Below are 24,093 nucleotides of genomic sequence, written 5' to 3' on the forward strand. Positions count from 1 at the left end.
CTCCACTGGGGGCACTATGTTGCTCACTGAAGTCCACCTGAGCTGGTGCAGGAAGGGAAGATGGCATCACCCCACTCTCTTATCCCTAGGGAGGGTAGCTTGCACCTGCCACTGTTCAGGGAGTCCAGACAAGCAAATGATCTCTCCTTCTGTGTCCCAGACTTCCATCAGAACCCTGCCCTCAACCCTTCTGTGCCTGAGCCACCGACACACACACAGCCACAGCTCTCCTGTGTTTTATCTCTGGTGTGCAGCCAGGATTCAAAACTCCAAATCTTAAAGGAGTTAAAGGCAGACTGCTGCCCCCCTCCAGAAGAGAGCCTTGCAGCACTGTGCTTAGCACCATTCTGTCCCAGAAAAGTAGTCACACAGCCACAGAGCTGCCTGGAGTTTACGGTGAATGACAACAGAAAGCTGCAACCAGATTATCTGCCCTCTACATGTGCCTCTGTCCCTTGCTGTTGAACGGCTGCTCAAAGGCACCAGCTGGGTCTTTAATCATTGGAGAAGCAATACACCCTCTTCCAAATGCACTCTGGGAAGGGGAACATTCTCTCCCAGTGCAACCCAGGGGACCCCAACACCACGCTATCTGCTGTCCACTCCCAGGGCCCTGCCCTTCTCCCGAGAAGCACAGCTGCCCACCCAGATTGACTTCAGCTAATGGTACAGACTTTCAAAACCTCCAAATTTGAGCTCCACCATTTGCAAAAACTTGGGATAGTTCCTCCTGATTCCCCAGTCAATGGTTTTGGGGGAGTGCTTCTCTTGTGTGAACCCAACATCCTGCTCTCTTCCCCCCTCTTCCTTTTCCTCTCCACAAAAAAGGCTCCCTCCCTTCTGCAGTACTGAGGCTTTTCTCTCTCCCAATTCAAGTTTCCATACCTGTACCTGCCAAGTTTTCTCCCTCAAAACATGCAGATTGTTCTCTTAATCCTTCAATCAACTTCCTAGATGTTCAAAATGATTTGATGTTGATCTAGCTATTTTCAATGGACGAGGCAAGCCCAGGGTCCCCCTATTACTCCACCATCTAACTCCTCCCCTCATAAGATTGGAAACATTTTTCCAAATCTTCAATTGTTTGAGTCTGAGAAGGACAGGTATTAAATCTACTCTGAATATTTGGTAATTCACCAGTGAAGCTATCTGGTCCTGGGCCTTTGTTGGGAGCGCTTCGTTTAGAGATTCAATCTCCTTACTAATAATAAATTTATTCAGATTTTTTATTTTTTCATGATTCAGTCCTGGAAAATTATGTTGCTAGGAATTTATCCATTTCTTCTAGGTTGTCCAGATTATTGGTACATAATTGTTCACAGCAGTCTTTTATGATCCTTTGTATTTCTGTGGTATTAACTGTAACTTCTCTTTCATTTCTGATTTTATCTATTTGAGCCCTCTATTTTTTCTTGGTGAGTCTAGCTAGGGTTTGGCGATTTGGTTTATCTTTTCAAAGAACTAGTTCTTGGGGCATCTGGGTAGCTCAGTCAAGTGTCCGACTCTTGATATCAGCTCAGGTTATGATCTCATGGTCATGGGATCAAGCTCCACGTTGTCAGGTTCCAGGCTGACAGTGTGAAGCCTGCTTGGGATTCTCTCTCTCCCTCTCTCTCTCTCTGCCCCTCCCCCATTTGCATGTGTGTGCACACTCTCTCAAACTTAAAAAAAAAAAAACAAACTAGGAGCGCCTGGGTGGCTCAGTTGATTAAGCATCTGACTCTTGATCTTAGCTTAGGTCATGAACTCATGGTTCATGCGATCAAGCCCCTCATCAGGCTCTGTGCTGACAACACAAAGCCTGCTTGGGATTCCCTCTTTTTCTGTCTCTCTGTCCCTCCCCTCCTCACTCTTTCTCTCAATATAAATAAACTTTTAAAAAATGAACTCAAGTGGTTTAACTCGTCTTTAAAAAAAAAAGAACCAGTTCTTAGTCTCACTGATATTTTCTATTTTTTTCTTTAGTCTCTATTTCATTTATCTCTGCTCTGATCTTTATTATTTCATCCTTTCAACTAACTTTGGGTTTTGTTAGGGCTTAACTTTTACTCTTCTTTCTCAAATTCCTTTAAGTGAAAAGTTAGATTGTTTGATATTTTTTGTTTCTTGAGGTAGGCCTGTAAATAAACTTCCCTTTTAAAACCGCTTTTGTGGGGCGCCTGGGTGGCTCAGTCAGTTAAGCATCCACCTTCAGCTTAGGTCATGATCTCATGGTTCGTGGGTTCGAGCCCCACATTGGGTTCTCTGCTGACAGCATGGAGCCTGCTTCAGATCCTCTCTCTCCCTCTCTTTCTGCCCCTCCCTGCTTGTATGTGCTCGCTCGCTCTCTCTCAAAAATAAATAAAAGTTAAAAAATAAATAAAACTGCTTTTGCTGCATCCCACAGATTTTGCAATGTTCTATTTCTGTTTTTATTTGTTCCAAGGTATTTTCTAATTTCCCTTTAGATTTCTTTGTTGAGCTAATGGTTGTTCATTAGCAGACTGTTTAATCTCTACATTTTGGTATTGTTTACAATTTTTTTCTTGTAACTTATTTCTAGTTTTATACTACTGTGGTCAGAAAAGATGCTTGATAGGATTCCAATCTTCCTAAATTTTGAGATTTGTTTTGTGGCCTAAAATGTGACCTATCTTGAGAATTGTGCACTGGAGAAAAATGTGTTTTCTGTTGCTTTGGATAGAATGTTCTGTATATACGTATTATGTTCATCTGATCTGATGGGTCATTTAAGCCCAATGTTTTCTTCCTGGTTTTTTTAGGGGAGCTGGATAATCTATGCATGGATATAAGTAGGGCATTAAAGTTCCCTACTATTAATGCATTGCTGTCCATTTCTCCCCTGAAGTCTATTAATATTTGCTCAGCTCAACTCCTATGTTGAGTACACAAATATTTACAAATGTTGTATCTTCTTTTCTTTCTTAATGTTTTATTTATTTATTTTTGAGGGCAAGGGAAGGGCAGAGAGGGAGGGGGACTGAGGATCCCAAGCAGGCTCTGTGCTGACAGCAGTGAGCCAGATATGGGGCTCAAACTCACAAACTCATGAGATCATGACCTGAGTGGAAGTCAGATGCTTCACCAACTGAGCTACCACCAGGCACCCCAAATCTTCTCCTTAAATTGACTCCTTCATCACTATGCAATGCCCTTCTCTGTTTTTTTATCACAGTTTGTTTTTAAAATCTACTTTGTGTGATAGGAGTTTAGGTAAAATAGTTTCTTTTTGTTTGCATTTACATGGAATATCTTTGTCCATCCCTCTACTTTCAGTCTGTACATTTGTTTAGATGTGAAGTGAGTCTTTTGTAAGCAATATACATAGATGAGTCTTGTTGGTTTTTTTAATCCATTCAGCCACTCTATACCTTTTGATTGGAGAATTTAATCCACCTATATTTAAGGTAACTATCAATAAGTATGCACTTACTGCCATTTTGTTAACTGCTTTCTGGCTATTTTGTAGTTCCTCTCTCTTCCTTCCTTCTTCTCTTGCTCTCTTCCCTTGTGGTTTGATGACTTTATCCATAGTATCATATTTACATTCATTTCTCATTATCTTTTGTACATATACTACAAGTTTTTGCTTTCTGGTTACCATGAAGTTCACATTAACAGCCTCTCTATATACATATATTGATAGTATATTTTATGTTGGTAGCAACTTAAGTGTAAATGCTTTTTAAAACTCTCATTTTTACTACCTCTCCCAACATTTTATATTTTGATATCCTTTTTACATCTCTTTATTTTGTGTACCCAACATTTAATCATAATAAGAACTCTCAACAGTATAGGAAGGAAAGTTCTTCAACCTGATAAAGACCATTAATGAAAAATTTACATCTAACATCAGACCTATTGGTAAAAGATTAGATGCTTTCCCCTTTAAGATCAGAAACAAGTCAAGAATGTCTACTCTCCCCACTTCCATTCAGCAATGTACTGTAAGTTTTAAGGGGCAAAAAAAGCATCCAAATGCAAAGGAAAAAATAAAATTGCTTATATTGACAGATAACATAACAGTATATGTAGAAAATTCTAAGCAATTCACAAAAAAACCTGCTTGAAGTAATAATCAAAGTTGCATGGTACAAGACCAATATATAAAAAACAATTTTATTTTCATATACTGGCAATGAGAAACCTAAAAATGGGATACGAAAAAAAAATTTATACACAAAAGCATCAAAAAGGAAACACTATAAAATAAAGATAAAGGACAAGACTTGTACAATGAAAATTACAAAACAATGCTCAAATAAAGATCTAAACAAATGAAAAGACATTCCATGTTGACATTACAATTTTATTTCTCCCTCAAAAGAGACCTACTGAGTCAATGCAATTTCTACTAAAATCCATCACAGCAGGCTTTTTTCAAAAAAAAAAAAAAATGACAAGATGATACTAAAACTTGCATGGAAATGTAAGGAAATCGGAATAGCCAAAACAATTTGAAAAAGAATAAGAATACCAGACAGCTTCTACTCAATTTCAAACTTTACTATAAAGCTACCATAAGTAAGACAGTGTAGTGCTGGTATAAGAATAGGTGTTCAGATCACTGAAACAAAAGTGAGTCTAGGAATAATTTATGGCCAATTGAGTTTTGACAAAAGCAGGGAAAAGTATTTTTTTTTTTTTCCCAACAAACAAAGCTGGCACAAGTGCATATACACATACAGGAAAGAAGATGAATTTGGATCCGTATCTCATACCACACACAAAAGTTCATGGAAACTGATCATAAACCTAAGATCAAAAAAAAAGGAAAAAAAATTGATACATTGGACTTTCTCAAAATTAAAATTTATGTACTTCAAAAAATACCATGAAGGAAATGAAGACAAGTGGAAAGAATTATTTGCAAAACACATGTCTGATAATGGGCTTCTATTCAAAATATACAAAGAATGTTTACAATCCGATAATAAGGCAAACTACTGTGAAAATGTGTTAAGGAAACCCAAGTCAAAATCGGAACTGGGAAGTCATGAAGGGAGGGCTCTCACATACATATCATTCATTACAGCTTGCTTAGTCCAGCAAGAAAAATGAAGATTTCCTCTCTGCATAGCAATAAGCTGCAGGCACCCAACAGCAACCATTCTCCCCTGTGGCCAATGAGAGGCTGTCACCACTTCACTCACCTACAGCCAATTAGAAGCCATCAACATTTTGAACTCTCATTTTCTTCCAATGGACATTGTTCAAAACAACCCCTCCAACCTCTTTCCCTCTATAAAAGGATGCTCTCCTCCTTTGTTCTCAAGATTTGCCTATGGTTCATGAACGTAGTTTTCTTGAGTTTCAATTCCTCTGCTATTACCAAATAAACTTGATTTTGCTGGTTATCACTTATATTTTTCCTTTAAAAAAAACTGACATTTCATGGTGTCAAAAGTGGGATTCAAAGGCAATGAACCCGCAAGGAACTAACAACCCCTAGTACTATGTGTGGCACCAATTTGTGCTCCTGTGAGTTGTCTTCTCCCTTTCAGTTTGATAAGTCTTCTCTGAGATTCAATCCTCTAAATTCTCTCAAGACAAGTCCTCCTTCTGGGACCCCGGCCAGTTTTATGTTAAAAAAAACTACAGTCCCTCCTCTTGTTCATCCTTAACTAAGTGTAACAACTTGGCCAAAGATAACTTAGAACTCCAAACGCCATCATGGGGAACCTTCAACCACCCAAACTTGTATTTTTTAGAACCAAATTAGAAGACCACAGCTTTGAAATTAAACAGACTGAATGGGGTGCCTATTTTAATTGATACCTGGAGGCTTCCAAATGTATCCAAGATTCTAAAATCACCTTTTTACAAAATACCATTTCCACATTAACTAAGTAAGGTAAGCAAACAACTGAAAGAAAAGTCAAAAAAGTTTCTAAGGCCTCTTCTTCCCCCTCCCTTGTGCTCTTTGTCTCTGGTGACAGCTTCTTTCCCTTCTGCACTATCCCCACCTCCTTTATATCCTCGGCTTTCTCATTCTGATCCCTTCACTGAACTTTCCTTTTTCTCCAAACCTCTCCCCACAACCTTCTGCCCTGAACCTATTAAAACCTGCCCCTTTAAAATCAGATCTCGTGCCAATCCAAATGCTAAACCTTTAATTTCTTATGTTACCTGGGCTAAAGTTGAACTACAAGCCATAGTCAAAGATTTTCCCAAAGTAACTGAGGATCCCCATAGATTTGCTGAGGAATTTAGTGCAGTTGTTCAAACTTATCAACCTGGTTTCTCTGGTTTGTATCAGCTAGTCTATATGCTTGTTAGCGAAGGCAAAGCCCAACACTGGATGAAAACTACCAAACGGAATGATTCCAAGAAGTCTAGAATTACAACATGGGGACAAAGAAACCCTTGCTGCCTTATTACATAATCAGACTTGAGGAACTGCCAAGTGACTCCTTTTGGTAATTCTCAGGAACTTTCCCAAAGCGAGCTGACTGGAGTAAGACTCAGGCTTGTACCCAGAAGCCCAATGAGCCCATGCATGACTATTATATATTATGCCAGCTCCAAATTATCTTTAAAGAAAATTCTGGTCTTCCTTTGGATGTTGAGTTCACCTGGATAGCCTTTAACGCTATGTTCATTAACAGGCTGAACTGGGATCTTTCTATTCTAATTAAAAGGATCAGGATGGAATGAAAAACTATGTCTACTCCAGACTGAATTAATTTAGTAAACAAGGTCACCTACATCCTAGATGATTCAAATAAAAGGAAAAGCACAAAAACCTTTCATTTGAACCCCAACAAATGAAGTCTCCTAAACAAAACTAAAATCCTCCTGGTCTCTGCCATTATTGCAAAAAGCCAAAACATTGGAAGAAAGACTGCTATAAGCTCAAGTGCTCCAGGCACCTTCATGCAGCCCCCTAACCAGCCTTTCCAATGTCCTCCTAACCCCAGTGAAGGGACTCCAATGAACTTCAAGACTTTACCCAGTCCTTTCCTTTAGTTGACCTGGTGAAACCACTCTCCAGATTAGGAACCGAGCTCTCTCTGTCCTTACTGATTCTAGAGCTACATTCCCAGTGCTCAACTCCACTACCATTAAACATCCTCTACCTCAGAGTACTAAAACAGTTCAAATAGTGGGAGTCTCTAATAAATCTCAATGGGTTCCTATCTCTAACCCTATCCCTTTTTGCTTAGGCATTTCAAGATACCCACCCTTTTCTCCTTGAAGTTTCTCTGACCCTATTCATTTATTGGGCCAACATTTCTTAGAAAAATATCATGCTGGGAGTTCTCTCCCAAAAGGGGGAAATAATTCTAGAATTTGATAACAGCAACCAAAATAGCCAACTAGATAAGTCAAATGATGCTTCAACATCTTATTTGCTCTGTCTCTGACACCAATATAGCTAATTCCAAGGACACTAATCATTTGTCCCTGATGGATCAGCTATCACCGTCCCTGTGGGCAAAACCCTCAACTGATACTTGCAGAATCCACAGTGCCCCGCCTGTTAAAGATCCACAGATTCCTCAAAAATTCTCCCCAGAATTAACCAGTACCCTATAAATAAAGAGGCCCTTCATGTCATTAAGTCAATAATAGAAGATTTTAAGACCCAGGGCCTCATTATCCCCTGCAACACCATTTTACCTGTGAAGAAACCAAATGGCCACAGATGGAGGCTCATCAGACCTCTGAGTCATAAACAATATTGTCATTGCTTTGCCACTCTGTTGTCCCCAATTCACCTTAGTAACCTTCATCCGTACTGAGAGCAAATTGTCTTTCATGACTGATTCATGTAGTGTTTTCTTCAGTATCCCAGTAGATTAAAACTAGTCAATATCTTTTTGCCTTTACTTGGAAAGAACAGCAATTAACCTGGACAGTAATGCCCCAGGGTTTCATGCAAAGTGTTAGGGTCAGGCGTAGGCTAGGTTAAAGGTAAGAGTCAAGAACTAAAATTTTAGCAAAGGCTGTATTGGGAACTAAGGTCTCAGGCGAGGTTCCGTGACTCAGGGGGAGAGAGAGAGAGAGAGAGGAGTCAGGGAAGTCGCGCCCAGGTGTGGTGGGGTGGGGTTTTTAAGCTGCAGCGGTTCCGGGTTTAGGTCCCGGTGGGCCTTTTTCGCATCAGGTCGTGCTGTCGCTCGGTGATTGGTTGACCTCCAATTCATTCTGGCACGCTACTCAGGGCTTTCCGTTGGGTTGCGCTGGCCCTTGGTGATTGGTTGACCTTCAATTCATTCTGATGCGCCGCTAGGGGCTTTTCATTGGGTTGCACTGGCAAGATGGCGGTCCCCTCTACTGTGGTTCCAAGGACATCCTAACAGAAAGCCCTTCTTATTTCCTCACAAACTTTAAAGGCTGATCCAGATGATATCAAGTTCCCTGGATGCTCCACTTTAATATAATATGCAGATGACTTCTCTGCTCCACTTCCCAAGCCTCCTCACAAGAAGATAGCATCCATTTGCTATAATTCCAAGCCAAAAAGGGATATAAAATCTCTTTAAAAAATTAGTTTGTTCAGGGGCACCTGGGTGACTCAATGGGTTAAGAGTCTGCCTTCAGCTCATGTCATGATCTCATGGTTTGTGGGTCTGAGCCCCACACTGGGCTCTCTGCTGTCCATACAGAGCCCACTTTGGATCCTCTGTCCCCCTTGCTCTCTGCCCCTTCCCCACTTACGTGTGCTCGCTTTCTCTCTCTAAAATGAATAAAAACAAAAAAAAAATTACAATTTGTTCAAACTCAAGTTTGATACTTAGGATATCTAATCTTACAACAAAGACTGCATCTAGATCTAGACAGGCTTCATGGCATCCTAAACTTCTCAAAGCCCAAACAAAACCAATGTCCCCTGAGAGGTTTTCTCACAGTGGCAGGATATTGTTGCAGATGGATCCCAAACTTTTCTCTTATGGCCTAACCTTAATAGACCTTGTTAAAAATGTATTAATCAATGAAGACTGAGATGACATGGCTTTTCAGATCTTAAAAGATCTGGTTTAATAACAACCCCCCACCCTTAGACACCCCAATTATCAACGCCCTTTCTTTTTTGTATATGGAAAAGGGAATGCCCTTGAGGTACTCACCCAAGAGCATGGAGATCACCACTGACCCGCAGGATATTAGAGACAACAACTAAATCCCATAGCCCAGAGATATCCACCCCCCCTTATAGCTATACCTGCTACTGTCCGTCCTGTAAAGCCACTGAAAGAATGATCATGGGATCCCCTTTAACCATCTCTGTGCCACATGTTGCCAAAGCTCTTCTTAACTTTCATCATACTCAGTATCTTTCATTAAGCCCTTTCACTTCCTAGGACATTGCCCTGTTAAATGCCCCTTATGTCACTCTAGCTTGTTGTAATAACCTTAACTTGCTACTCTTCTCCCCTCCTCTACTTATGAAAGCCCCCACAACTGCTAAATACTGACAGATCACCTTCTGATCCATGTGATTATTTACATAAAACTTCAGATGTTGATTTTTCATAGTTCACTGATGGTTCATATTGGAAAGATGAAAATAGTAAATATTGTGCTGGATATGCAATATTGACCTCTGAAATAATTGAAGCAGCACCTTTGCTTTTGGTTACTTCAGCCCAACAGACCAAATTATACCAGCCTATATCCTAGCCAAGGGCAAAATTGCAACATTTGCACTGACATGCCTTTGGAGTGGCTCATGATTTTGGAATGTTACATAAACAACCTGGCTTTTTTTTACTTCCAGCAGAGATAACATTAAAAACAGCCCTTACTTTCAGTAATTATTGGATGCCATATTCTTACCTGCTGCTTTGGCTATTATTAAAGTCCAGGAGCATTCTAAGCTTCATTCACTTGAAGGTAAAGGAAATCGCTTCACTGACATGTCCACAAAAAAATGCTGCCTTCAAAAGGTCCAAAAGTGAAACCTCTGTTACAGTCCAAAGGAACTCACCTCCAGATGGTTGTCTGGAGAAACTAACTAGAGACACACAACAATCTCCACCAGAAAAGGAAAAACAATATTGACAAACAAATGGTTGTTGATAGGATAAAAAGAGAAACATGTTCAAGACCAAATAAAAACCCAGTTCCACCAGAAATTCTTTAATTCTCATTTTTATTCCCCTTTTTAATTAAAGTACAATTAACATACAGTGTTTTATTAGTTTCAGGTACAATATAATACTTCAACACTTCTAGACATTATTAAGTATTCATCAAGAGAAGTTTACTCCTTTTTAAATGTTTATTTTTGAGACAGAGCACAAGTGGGGAAGGTGGAGAGAGAGAGAGGGACCAAGGATCACTGACAGCAGTGAGCCCAATGCGGGGCTCAAACTCATGAATTGCAAGATCATAACCTGAGCCAAAGTATGACGCTCAACAGAGTCACCCAAGCACCACAACTTTAAAACATACTCTTAATCTCGCTCTTTATTTCACCCACCCTCCATCCACCTCCCTGTGGAAACCACCAGTTTGTTCTCTGTACTTAGGAGTCTGTTTGTCTTTTTTTTCTTTGTTCATTTGTTTTTGTTTCTTAAACTCCACATAAGAGTAAAATTATATGGTATGTCTTTTCTCTGCCTGATTTATTTCACTTAGCATTATACCCTCTAGGTACCCTCTAGGTACGTCCATGTTGTTGCAAATGGCAAGATCTCTTCTTTTTTATGGCTGAGTAATATTCCATTGTGTGTGTGTATGTATGCACACATATATATCGTCTTCATCCATTCATCTATCAGTGGACACGGGCTGCTTCCATATCTTGACTATTGTAAATAATGCTGCAATAAACATAGGGTGCATATATCTTTTCAAATTAGTATTCTCATTTTCTTTAGGTAAATAACAGTAGTGGGATTACTGGATCAAGTGATAATTCTATTTTTAATACTTTGAGGAAACTCCATACTGTTTTCCACAATGGTTACACCAATCTACATTCCCATCAACAATGCATAAGGGTTCCTTTTTCTCCACATCCTCATCAACACTTGTTATTTCTCGTCTTTTTGATTTCAGCCGTTCTGACAGGTTTGAGGTGCTATCATATGGTGGTTTTGACTTGCATTTCCTTGATGGTTGGGCATCTTTTCATGTATCTGTTGTCCATCTATAGGTCTTCTTTGGAGGAATGTCTATTCAAGTCCTCTGCTCATTTTTTATTGGATTATTTTTGGTGTTGAGTTGTGTAAGTTCTGTATATATTTTGGATATTAACCCCTTATTGGATATGCCATTTGCAAATATGTTCTCCCATTCAGTAGGGTACCTTTTGTTTTGTTGATGCTTTCCTTCGCTGTAGAAAAGCTTTTTATTTTGATGTAGTCCCAATAGTTTATTTTTGTTTTTGTTTTCCTTGCCTCAGGAGACATACCTAGAAAAATGTTTCTATGGCCAATGTCAAAGAAATTACTGCCTGTTTTCTTCTAGGAATTTTATGGTTTCAGGTCTCACATTTAGGTCTTTAATCCATTTTGAGTTTGACTTTTTTTAATGTTTATTTATTTTGAGAGAGTGCACGTGCACGGGCACACACAAGCAGGAGAGGGGCAGAGACAGCAAGAGAATCCCAAGCAGGCTCTGCAATGACAACATAAATGTGAGGCTCCAATCCCACAACCCTGTGACCATGACCTGAGCCAAAATCAAGAGTCAGATATTTAACCAAATGAGCTACCCAGGTGCCCTCAATTTTTTTTATTTTTAAAGTTCCCATTATTGACCACTGTACATGCATTAAACAACTGGTCTATGGATAAAACGATAAGGTTTCTGAATACTAGTGAGGAGAATAGTAAGAAAACCACAAAAAAATGTCTACTCTGATCATCCCACCTGCCCAAAATACAATCCAAGGAAACCTATCCTCACTGCTACTGGGTACTTTAAATTGCCTAATGGACCATTCGAGATTTGGAAAATTGGCTTTATTCAGCTACCCCCATCTCATGGATACAAATATGTCCTGGCAGTGATTCACTTCTTCCCACTGGGTCAAAGCCTTTCCTTGTAGACAAGCTACTTGCCTCTTCAGTAGCTAAAATCCTGCTTGGGGGAAAAAAAAAAATCATACCTACTGGAGAAATCCTTCTTAGCTCCATAGTGACCAAGAAATTCATTTTATTGGCGGATTATTATGGTGAGTCTATGCTGTATGACCAGTTCTGTAGCATTTTCACTGTCACTTATCATCCTTCACTCATCCTCGGTCTTCAAGACTAGCTGAACAAATCAACAGCACTATCAAAACTCAACTGGCAAAATTTGTTGAAAACCTCCAAACACCCTGGCCAAAAGAACTGCCTTGTCCATCCTAATCTCAGATCCACCCCCTTTGGAACCCACAAGTTTGCACCTTTGATATAATTATTGAGTACCCCATGCATCCAGCTTCATTCTTTTTTGACCTACGGCTAATAAAAGAAGGTATATTTCAGGGGCGCCTGGGTGGCTCAGTCAGTTCAGCATCTGACTCCTGGTTTTGGCTCAGGTCATGATCTTGCAGTTCATGGGCTGGATCCCAGCATCGGGCTCTGTGCAGACAGTGCAGAGCCTGCTTGGTATTCTCTTTCTCTCCCTTTCTCTCTCCCCCTGTCCTGCTCATGCTTTCTCTCTCTTTCTCTCAAAATAAATAAATAAACTTAAAAAAAAAAGGTATATTTCAGTATTGCAAAGGTCTCATTACATCCCTTGAAAGTAATCATGCGCTTATAGGGCAATGTTTTCATGGCACATTCCCAGGAAATGAAGACCCCAAGCACCACACCCTGTAACCTGAAGATTTCATCCATTGGAAAGGACGTCTTCAAAAAGACTCTCTTCGACCACACTGGAAAGGCATATTCCTGACCAATTCTTGTGCCATCAAAACTCCAGAGTTGACTCCTGGACCCATGTGTCTCATCTAAAGGAAGGCCCAAATGCTGACTAAACCTGCACACCAACAGTGACCTAAAATTAAAGATTTCCAGGAACTGAATCAAACAACAGCTGAAACAGTTTTCCCAAGATGATGAGGTTAGACCTGTATATTCTCCCCTTTCTGCTTTTTCTCAATTTATTTTCTTCTTCTCTATGCTGGAGAGACAATGACCTTGTTTGCATTTTGTAGAGGTCACTTTTAGACAACAGACTTGAACAATGGAAACAATCAAGGCACAAGGGCCCACAGCAACCACCTGGCTAAATACAGACAGGCCCTTTACGCCAACATAATATCCATAATACCCATAAGCCCTAACTGACCAATGGGATACTTACAATAAGGCACAGGTAATAAATTTGGGAAAATTCCATCTGCTCATACCTCCTCACCACCCCCCTTTAAAAACAGCCTGCATCCACTACCTCATAGCAGATAATCTCTCCTTTGCTATCCTGCCTGCCCGATGCTCCCTTGCAATGTATTCAATAAATGTCTCCTTTGTTATGCCTCAGGTGAATCTTTCCATTGCCTACACAGCCAGCTTCCACCCCATCGGGTGGCCCCACATTTTAGGGGCCCCATCTGATCACGTGAGACACACCATAGATTTCCCAATCCTTGGCCAAAGGAAGAAACATTTCTGTTAGATCTGTCCTCAGAAACCCTGATCTGTCCCTGACAGCTGTGAACCTTTAGTCTTCCCTGTAGCAAACTTCTCCCTCATCTCCAATGCCACCACCCCTTGGGAGATTTCTGAGTCAAACTTCTACAACCAGGTTTTCCTGTACCTTGCTTTGACCTGTCCTGTCATAACTCTCAATGCAACTAATCATACCCATTCCATCTACACAGTTCCTCATTCTTACTACTACCTTAGGTCTACCTACTGCAGCAAAATAACCCCCCTTTGTACAGCCTTCAAGAACCAAGTCCACAGAACAAGATGGTTTCTCCCTAATTATTCCCTAAACACCTCTGACCCTTGGTTCAAAGGGGCCAATTAAATAATCCCAATTAACATCATTAGTGATCAAACCCTAGCAGGATTATTATGTATGTATGTGTATACATACATTATGTATGGTATGTATGCACTACCTGGTTTTATCTTTCTCTGTGGTGAATCACTGGTCCTGTGAATGTTTAGACCACTGGGGGATTGTAAGACAATGCATACTAGGAGTTCTAACTGTCCCCAGGGACATCCACAATAAATCTAAAGTCTTTCAGGTTTTCCCCATTAAAACTTCATCACCACATTAAAAGATAATTCCCAGGAGGCATATGTGACTCTGGATTTGCCTCCATCAGAACTGCTGTTACCCCTTTTGTGGACTTTCATGAGAACGAACAAATGATTAGAAATCTCCCTCTGGAATTGGGAAAACTTGCCAACCCCAGCCCTAAGGCAACGGCAGCCCAACAACACTTAACTCACTGGCTAAAGTACAAGTATACCTCATTTAATTGTGCTTCACTTTAATGTGCTTCACAGATATTATATTCTTTTATTACAAACTGAAGGTTTGTGGCAACCCTTTGTCAAACAAGTCAATCAGTGCCATTTTTTCAACAGCATTTGCTCATTTTGTGTCTCTGTGTCACATTCTAGTAATATGCTACTTCATACTCTTTCATTATTATATTTGTTACAATGATCTGTGATCAGTTATTACAACTTGCTGAAAGTTCAGATAGTTAGCCGTTTTTTAGCAATAAAGTACTTTTTAATTAAGATATATATTTTTTTAGACATAATGCTATCGTACACGTAATAGACTGCAGTACAATATAAACATATTTATATGCACTGGGAAACCAAAACATCCATCTGACTCACCTTATTGCAATATTTATTTTACAGTAATATTCACTTTATTGCAGTGTTCTGGAACTGAACCCACAATGTCTTCAAGATATGCATATAGCCTTTGATTACCTACTTGCCAAACGAAGCATTTATACAATAGCAAACACCACCTGTTGCACATGGACAAACCCTCCAAAGTAGAAACCCAATCACGTAAAATTAGGGAACAAGCACACTGACTACAATAAATTCCACCTGAAGATCTAGGTAGGGTCCTTTGCTCCTTTTAGCTTATAACCTTGAATGGATACAGATTTCGGATGTAAAATACCTGAGAGTTCCCCCTCCCATTGTTTCTTGTTACTCAAACGTGGCTTCCATGATTTCCAATCTGTGCACTTCCCTCTGATGTGGGACATGACATTCAGGAAGTGTCCTTCCTGACACTGAAAGACAAAAACAATTCTAACGAGGAACAGATGACCCAACTCTTGATTGGTGAAGAGTTGATTGGAAGAAAAGTGTGAAAATATGATAAGGAACCCTAACTGAAAACTGGAGTTTGGAAACCATGAAGAGATGACTAATACACATATCATTCATCCCAACTTGCATACTCCCAGCAGGAAGAAGGAAGGTTTCCTTTCTGCCCAGCAACAGCAAGCTGCCCTCACCTGCAACCAATTAGAAGCCACCACCACTTCAAATTCTCATTTTCTTCCAATGAACTTTTGTTCAAAACAGACCCTCTCAAAAACTCCTTTCCTCTATAAAAGGACACTCTCCTGCTTTGTTCTCAGGACTCGCCTAAGGTTCACCATAGTTTGCTTGTCCAGAATTGCAATTCCTCTGCTGTTCCTGAGTAAACCTGATTTTGCTGCCTGAATCACCTTTTACTTCTTAAACCTTTTACTTTTAAAAGGCTGACATAATCCAATTAAAAAATGGACAAAGTATTTCGACATTTCAAAAGTGACCTAGAAATTGCTAATAAGTACATGAAAATATAGTCAACATCGTTTGCCAATAGGGAAGTGCAAATTAAAACCACAATGATACTACTTTCACACCCACTGGGATGGCTATTTAAAGAGACACAATTAACAAATGAAGTCGTGGAAAAATTAAAACACCCATACACTGCTGGTGGGAATATAATATGGTATAGCCACATTGGAAAAGTCTGACACTTTCTTAAAAAGTTAAACATGAACTTACTATACAACTCAGCAACTCCACTCATAAACACCCCCCAAAAATAATAAAAGCATATGTCCAAAGACTTACATATGAATACTCACAGAGCATTATTCATAACCAAAAAGTAGAAGCAACTCGTGTCCACCAACTGATGAACAGATAAACAAAATGTGGTAGAGACATACAATGGGATATTATTCAGCAATAAACAGGAACAAACTATCGATACATGCTACAAAATGGATGAATCTCAAAAACATCATGCTAAGTGAAAGAAACCAAAAGACAGCACTTTTATGAATCTATTTATGTGAAATGCCCCCAAAAGGCTAATCTATAGAGACAAGAAAGCAAATCAATGGTTGCCTGAGGCTGAAAGCCAGAGTTAGGATTGACTATGAATTTGCACGTGCAAAGCTGCTAGGGTGATGCAAATGTTCTAAAAATGAATTGTACTAATCACTGCACAATTCTAAAAATCTACTAAATTTACTAAAAGCCACTGAATTCTTTAGAAAACAGAGCCTACATAGTATACAGTTTCAAAAAAGGTAATTTCCTTTAAAACTCTGCCTTCCTATAACTAGAGAAAGGTACCAAGATTATAGATGTTCCTGTATCACTGATCTTAACAGAGAAATTTCTACATGCTCAGCAGGACTTATGAAGAGTCTAAGAGAATGGACCAGAAAACTTGCAAGGTCTCTTCCAGAGCACAAAAATAATAATTGATACTTAGAAAATAAAATGCTCAAGACTTGTAGTGTTATCTAACTTTTCTGATGAATTTTTAAGTTTTTTTCTTCTCAATTTCTACTACATTTTTATTAAAACACTGCAAACTCAATGTACTTCTCCCATAGGTGCTCTTTCATATTAAAATCAGTCATTCAGGGGCGCCTGGGTGGTTCAGTTGGTTAAGTGTCCCACTCTAGGTTTCGGCTCACATGATATCAGGGTTTGTGAGTTCAAGCCCACATCCAGCTCCATGCTGCCAGTGCTTGGCATTCTATCTCCCTCTCTCTCAGTCCCTTCCTTATTTGCACTCTCTTTCTCTCAAAATAAATAAAATTGAAAAAAAAAATGTCAGTCAGTCAGGATCCATAAACAAGAACAGAGAATATTCATACCCCAGACTAAAATTTTACAAATCCATTTGGTACTGATTTCCAGCCTGATATGAGGCTCCACCACTACCAACTTGGAACTGCCACGCCATGTGAGATTTCTCTGGTGCTCTCTGTGGCCTAGGTAATCAATCCAACTTTCTACTGGCCAGGCTGGCCTCCTTGTAGCTGGTTTTCATAAATACAAAATTTGTATAATTGTTACTGGAACTACTTGCTGAAATATGGAACTGGTTTAAAATACCATTTATTTTAAAATGTACATGCACAGTTTCACATACATGCAGCAACACATCTTCCACACCCAGCCAATCAATCAAGTTAATGCTTTTTATTAGAGAACAAAAAATTCCAATATAGAGTTTGCCTTTCTTTTCTGGACTTCTGGTAAATGTTTTTCAAGAAAACAAGAATAGGAATGAATAATGAAAAAATGAATTAAAGTGTAATATATACTAAAGTATAATTAGTCCAATTCTAAAGAAGCAGGACCTAACTTTTACAGGAAAAGGCCTCTGATAAAACTAGGAAAAGCAAATTGTTTTGATGCGGTCTTTCTTGTATACACATATGAATGCTTATTTCCATGTGAATCTGGCACAACCCATTATTTTGAAACATCAATTTAAGTTTAATGGATAAAGTCACAATGAACATGTTTTCTATATGTTTATGTAATAAATGATTCCAACACATGGTATGAATTCTACCATTTGTAACAACCTTTCCTCCCCTCCTGAAGAGGATAGTGAGAAAAGGTTCTGAGCTGCACATCACTGAGGGTGAGTGACATCCATAAATAGCTGAAGTTGGGTGGCCCAAAAGTGCCCTGCTCATGTGATAAATGGTAAGTCAATCATATCACAGTTAAGATGCACTAAATGGGACAGAAGTTACAAATGAAAGCTGGAGCACGAGAGTTTCAGATTAGGACAAAATCACTGGCACATGGGGGTCTTTGCTGGAAAATTCCTCGGCCTCTTTCGAAATTCTGGTCCCAAATTTGTCATGTTTCAAAAACTCCTAATCTTTTGCCCTCCAAACCTTTAGCCCATACACGATGACCAGAGAGGGTTCAAGGTTGTAAAAGCGCCCACGTAAATACAAAAAAGCAAGCCAACAAACAACAACCCCCCAAAATATCAGGGCTTTGGACGTGATTTGGCCTGGCGGTCAAAGAAAGAAAGTTGCAAGGAGACAATCACCCATGAGAACCTTCCTGCCCTTCAGCGACAAAAGACCTGGAAGGCAAGAGGGGTTACAGACTCGCCCCCTCCCAACGCCCTAGAGGCAGGGCGACGGAGAGCAAGCGGCCAGCTGTAGAGGGTGATGGGGTAGAAGAGGAGAGCTTTTCACAGCTCCCACGGATCCGGGGCGAAGAAATTCACCTTTGCTCCTCTCCTTTTAAGTAGACATAGCTGCCAGCACTCAATGAACCAAAAGAACCAAAGCGCCTATTCCCAGTTCTCACCGTTCCGGGGGCTCTCTTCCGCGTGACCCCTACGCCGGACCCACCCCCAGGCCTGCCCACTCTTTGGCCACGCCCCTCGCCTGCCGCTCCGCCCCTCCGCGGGCTGGCGCCACCTCAAGCCCCTACCCACCTCCTCCCCTCAGCCCCTGCACACGGCCGGGGCTCAGCTCACCTAACTAGATGCGCAAAGCGCGGCGAACGTTCTCGCGAGTCTTCCCTCCCTACCCTCCCCCTACCCTACCTCCACCCTTCGGCTGACGTGTCGGCCAGACCCCCGAGGGAATCAGCCGTCTTTGCTCTCGTTCTGCGGCCTCTCGCTTACCGGGTGGTCTGCGCTAGCCAGAGCTGCTTCAGCAGTTTGGGCAGTGGCAGAAAGGACGCCTCCGCCCGGGTTCTGTGGCTTGCAAGTTTGGCTTTGCCCCGTACTGGTTTTTTGTTTTGTTTGACTTTTTTGGAATTTTCCCGCGGTCGCTCGGCAGTGGAGCCGCGCGCACGCGCTCTTCCCCGCAGTGCACTCTGGGGCCTGGCGAGCGGTGCCGCGCGCCCCCGCGGCATCGCGGGAAAATTGCGACGAATCTCGCGCTTGTGGGGGCGGGGCGGGGGCCAGCCCCGGCTCGGCCGGAAGTTAGCCGAGCGCGCTGCAGGACCTGTGGGGGAAGAGGCGGATGTCTTAGTTTTCGCGGGATCGCTGTTGGTTTCACGGCCGAGAACCAGACGGCAGGAAGGACCGGGGAGGAAAAACTTGGGGTTATTAATCAGGTTGCTGCCCAGGTATTGCAAGACTCAGCCCAAAATGCGGAAGAGGTAAAATGGGAATCGTTTTTTTAAAAGAGAAACTGAGTCTTTGTCCAGGGGTAAAACCTCTAAACACGGACTAGAATATGGTTTGCTAGCTGTGGTCATACAGAAATAAGGAATCTTTGGGGGGCTTAATAATCCTACCCATCCCCTCCCAATCAATTCCATACAGTGTGTTTGTTTTCAGATCAGTTCAACGAAACCACTTAAATAAAAACATTTTCGGTAAACTTCATTCCTCTTAATGTTACCTCGTCTTGGTGAATTTTTTTCTTTTCATTCTTTAACTTAGAAGTGTATGGAGGTTTTTCATAGGTGTTTAAATTGTAAGAAGAAATAATCAGGGATCTAACCTTAAGCTTTAGATTTTTTTTTTAAATCAGTGCTTTATAATCTTAAAACTACAATTTAATAGTTGCTTTCAAAACAACTTACTGCAAAGCAGTGTATGCATGTAATGAAAATACTCAAGCACTTCCAGCCTTCTATGATGAAGGAATACCCATTTTACCTAAGAATAAATTGAATACAGGGATTAGGTAATTTAGCAAGTTTACACAAGTTGTAAGTGACAAAGTTAGCCTGTAGGTTAGTGGTAGTGATGTGGGAAACAAAAGCAGAAGGAAATGGTAGATAAAATTAAATTTATTTATAACCTGCAGCTCTGACGAATACTTGAGGCAGGCAGAGCGAAATGTTTCTCCAGGAACTCCCTACTGTCTTAATGCTTTGCTAGAGGGAAGAACAACCTTGGCTTGGCAATAAGCTAGGCCTCCAGTATCCTGTGAGTCTTCTTTACCATATGAAAATCTCATTGGAAAGTTCCCCTTGACTTTACCTCCCCAACTCCTAAATGTAACCTGTCTCTTTGCAGGGTCCAGGGCAGCTCTTCCTGCCCATGGGTCCTGTCCCTGTGCTTTAGTAAAATCACCATTTTTGCACCAAAGACGTCTCAAGAATTCCTTCTTGGCCATCAGCTCCAGACCCCATGAACCCCACTATCACCCCAGAAGCCTCATCAGTAGCAACAATCTTTTTTTTTTTTCCCCTCCCATAAAGGGAGATCCAAAAGGAACCCAATTGGGAATTTGAGACAAAATTGGCAGGATCTGCAACTGTATTAAGGAATTCATTCTTGAAAATATACCCTTCTCGCTAAAGAGGTCTGTGCTATACTAATGTGCATAGTTCTTTGTGGGTAAATCCAAAGCAGAGCCTGTGTTAGATACATGCTTGAATGACACTAATCATGCTACCTTGGCCATAAGAAGAAAGTCCTTGTGTTTGTGGGGACAAATGTGAGCAAGTTAATGTTTAAAGACTTGCTTCTACTGGCAAGGGAAACAAGCCATTTATTTCTTTAGAGAAAATATCTATTGTGGTATTCAGGTCCTTTTCTAGTATTTATAGTATTAATAATTGAAGTCTTGCCATATTGCAGTTATATGTGGTTTTGATTCAGTGGTTAATAAAGCGTTGCTAGACTAATTCAACTTTACAGTAGATGAAAAGATGTCATGTTTAGGCCTAGTTTAGACCTAAATTAGTAACATGTATAAATACATAAATGTAAATTTATGGAGACTTATAAATACTCATTTTATTTGGCATCCGTATGCATAGAACTATCCAAATACTTTAAGCAGTAATGAAATGAACTTTTTGTAAAATGCCTGAAAAGTTTCCTGAGAAACAAATACCTAAATAAAAATCCTAGTTTTAATTGGCACACAAAATTGAGTGTGTGTACCTCTAGAAACCCAATTGTTTGGGTCTAGAAACAATTAGTACAGAGTCTAATCATAAATAATGTGGCAAAAATGAAAAATATGTGTAGGTGAAAATTACTTCATTCCTAGAAATAATTAGAATTTATTCTAATGGGATCTATCCATTAGAATCTTTATATTCTGGAGGGGAAAACATCACAGCTGAGTGCTGCAAAGTTCCTTATATCAGAGGCACCTGGTGGCTCAGTTGGTTAAACACCCGACTCTTGATTTCTGCTCAGTTCATACTCCCATGGTTTGTCAGTGAGCCCTGCTGACAGCATAGAGCCTGCTTGGGATCCTGTCCTCCTCCGTCCCCCTCCCCTACGTGTGTTCGCGCTCTCTCTCTCAAAATAAATAAACTTTAGCTCTTTTATTTATTTTTTTTTTTAACATTTATTTATTTTTGAGACAGAGAGAGACAGAGCATGAACGGGGGAGGGTCAGAGAGAGGGAGACACAGAATCTGAAACAGGCTCCGGGCTCTGAGCTGTCAGCACAGGGGCCCGACGAGGGGCTCAAACTCACGGACCGCGAGATCGTGACCTGAGCCGAAGTCGGCGCTCAACCGACTGAGCCACCCAGGCGCCCCAAATAAACTTTAAAGAAATAAAGTTCTTGATATCAAATCTTTAAAATTCAACAACAAATAGAATCAACTGTCTTGGATTGTAGCTATTGTAGTAAGACTCATATTTCCAGAGTTAGTCCAGACACGCACCTAGTTTTCAACTTTCGTTTGATGCCTCGACACTGTATTGTCCCCTGCTCTGATACTTGTCTCTGGTATTTCAACTGTGAATATTTAATGAGTGTTTATTAAGTCCCAGGCACTGGGCTGATTCCTTAGGGTGATTATTTTCTTATTACCGTGATCTTATGTGGTAGGTAGTATTCCAATTTCCCTGATGCAGAGCTCTACTTCCTGCTACTCTACTAGCAGGTGTTGCACCTTCAGATCCAGATAGATTTACTCTGGTGCTTTGCTTATTACCACTTGCTGTGTTCTTGCTTATGCCCCAGGCTGAGAACTAGAGCACTTTTCTAAGTTCTTGGTGGAGCAGAAGTGGGGGAGGAGATGATGTGACCCTGGAGGCTTATATATGGTAATCACCACATTGCTTTCCTCTTAAAGCATTCTGTTTTCGAAAATGTACATGGAATTAGAAGGAAACAATAAGAATGTGCACAAAATGCTTTAAGAAATGGTGCAAGTAATAGTGAAGGTCTTTGATCCCCCACCCTGATAGGGGGAAAGCACCTGAGATCAGGAAACAGAGGGCAGCCAGAGGTGGAAATTAATGGAAAAATGGAAATGTATTTTAATTATTGCGGGTACATCTCCCTCCCCTCACATGCTCACTCTCTAGGGGCTGCTGAAAGACTGCACCTTAGGAGGACGCATTTGTACTAATTGCCTCACTCCTTGCAATGGAATGCTAACCCGACCCACACTGATTCAATGAAGCTATTGCTGGGGAATTTGGAATGGCAGAACTGAGAGACTGTACCTCTTCTATACCACAGGAGCCAAACCCCCATGCCAACCAAACTTACTGGGGGAAGAAAAAATATGTAAGGAGTAAAGAAAGTTGGTTCACCAAGAAAAGCAAAAAAAGTTGAAAGGCCACATCATGCCATGAGAAATACAGGTAGCTTCCATTCCTAACTTTTTTAAAGCCCAATTGTAAGGCGAACTGACTATTTTTCTGTTCATAGCTCTCCACGAGATTCCCCCATATCCTCACAACAATTACTCCTTTAATCTTTCAAAGAGTTTCTCTCACTTGCTGCAGAGTGTTAACGTTAAAAATAAAACTGTCAGTTATTTGACCAGAAAAAAAAAGTTTATTTGGAAACAGCAGAGAACTGCAATTTGAAACATGCAAGCTTCTGCAAAACCATAGGCAAATCTGAAGAACAAAGGAGAGAAAGACTCTTTCATAGAAGAAAGGAGGGAGGGGGAATTAGGAGGTGCTGTTATAAATAAAAAGTCCAAAGTGGGAGTTCCAAGTGTAGTCACTTTTCATTGGTTGAGTTGCGACAGTCTCTCATTGGCTGGATTGTTGCTGGGACAGGAGAAAATCTTCCTCCTGTTGAGGTAAGAAACTATAGGCTTAGTTCTGTTGGGGTCTGCAATAGAGGACAAATGGTAGGGTGAGAGCTCCCCCTTCTAACCTACTGATTCCATTTTAAGTCCTTTTTTTTTTTTAATGTTTATTTTTGAGAGGGAGACAAAGTGCAAGCAGGGAAGGGGCAGAGAGAGAGGGAGACACAATTTGAAGCAGGTTCCAGGCTCTGAGCTGTCAGCACAGAGCCCTACATGGGGCTTGAACTCATGGATAGCTAGATCATGACCTGAGCTAAAGTCAGACGTCTAACCAACTGAGCCACCCAGGCACCCCCGACTCCATTTTAAATGACGTTTATTCAGTTTCACAAAAGAAATCCCTAAGGACCTGGAGGTGGCAGCTCCTCTGTCTCTAAGCATTAGCACTGGCTGAGGCTACTTCATAAATTAAGCACTAGTGAGAACTTCTAAGCAGAAGGCATGAAGCACATAGGCTATGTTGAAGACAGATCCATCTGAGTATCTTGGAACCCAGAAATCTAGGTCACCTATACAGTCCCAGGAATTACGTAGATTTTTAATTTCTTGGACCAGTAAAATGTCAACAATACTAGAAGACTAACAGTTAACAGCTTTTTATCTGGTCAAGTAAAGACTTTAGGAGGGAAAAAGAAAATTACCATCATTTCAGTTTTTAAAAAACATTTTAAATTTAAGAAAAGGGGGGTATAAGTATCAAGGAATATTCTTGTTAATTCAATAAATTTGCTTCACAAAAAGAATTATTACATTGTCCTTATTGATCTCATTTTACCACTTCCTCCCCTTGTTGGTATGAGAACACTACTTAGCAAGGCAAGGTGCCCAGTTTAAAAACAAAACAAAACTACATTTCCCAGACGCCCTTGCTATTAGGAGGCCATGTAACTAA

General features: G+C 40.5%; 1 protein-coding gene across 3 annotated transcripts in view; it reads right to left on the minus strand.

The window, feature by feature from the left end:
* Positions 1–19,024, minus strand: part of FANCC (FA complementation group C) — a 261,535-nt gene extending 242,511 nt beyond the window's left edge. For all 3 annotated transcript variants that reach the window (XM_042964675.1, XM_042964680.1, XM_042964672.1), the window contains exon 1: positions 18,847–19,024. The gene's annotated coding sequence lies outside the window, so the exon portion shown is untranslated. The remainder of the gene's footprint in view (positions 1–18,846) is intronic.
* Between the last annotated feature and the right edge of the window lie 5,069 nt (positions 19,025–24,093).

The sequence above is a fragment of the Panthera tigris genome, chromosome D4 (genome assembly GCF_018350195.1).
Source record: "Panthera tigris isolate Pti1 chromosome D4, P.tigris_Pti1_mat1.1, whole genome shotgun sequence".
NCBI classification, from domain to species: Eukaryota; Metazoa; Chordata; class Mammalia; order Carnivora; family Felidae; genus Panthera; species Panthera tigris.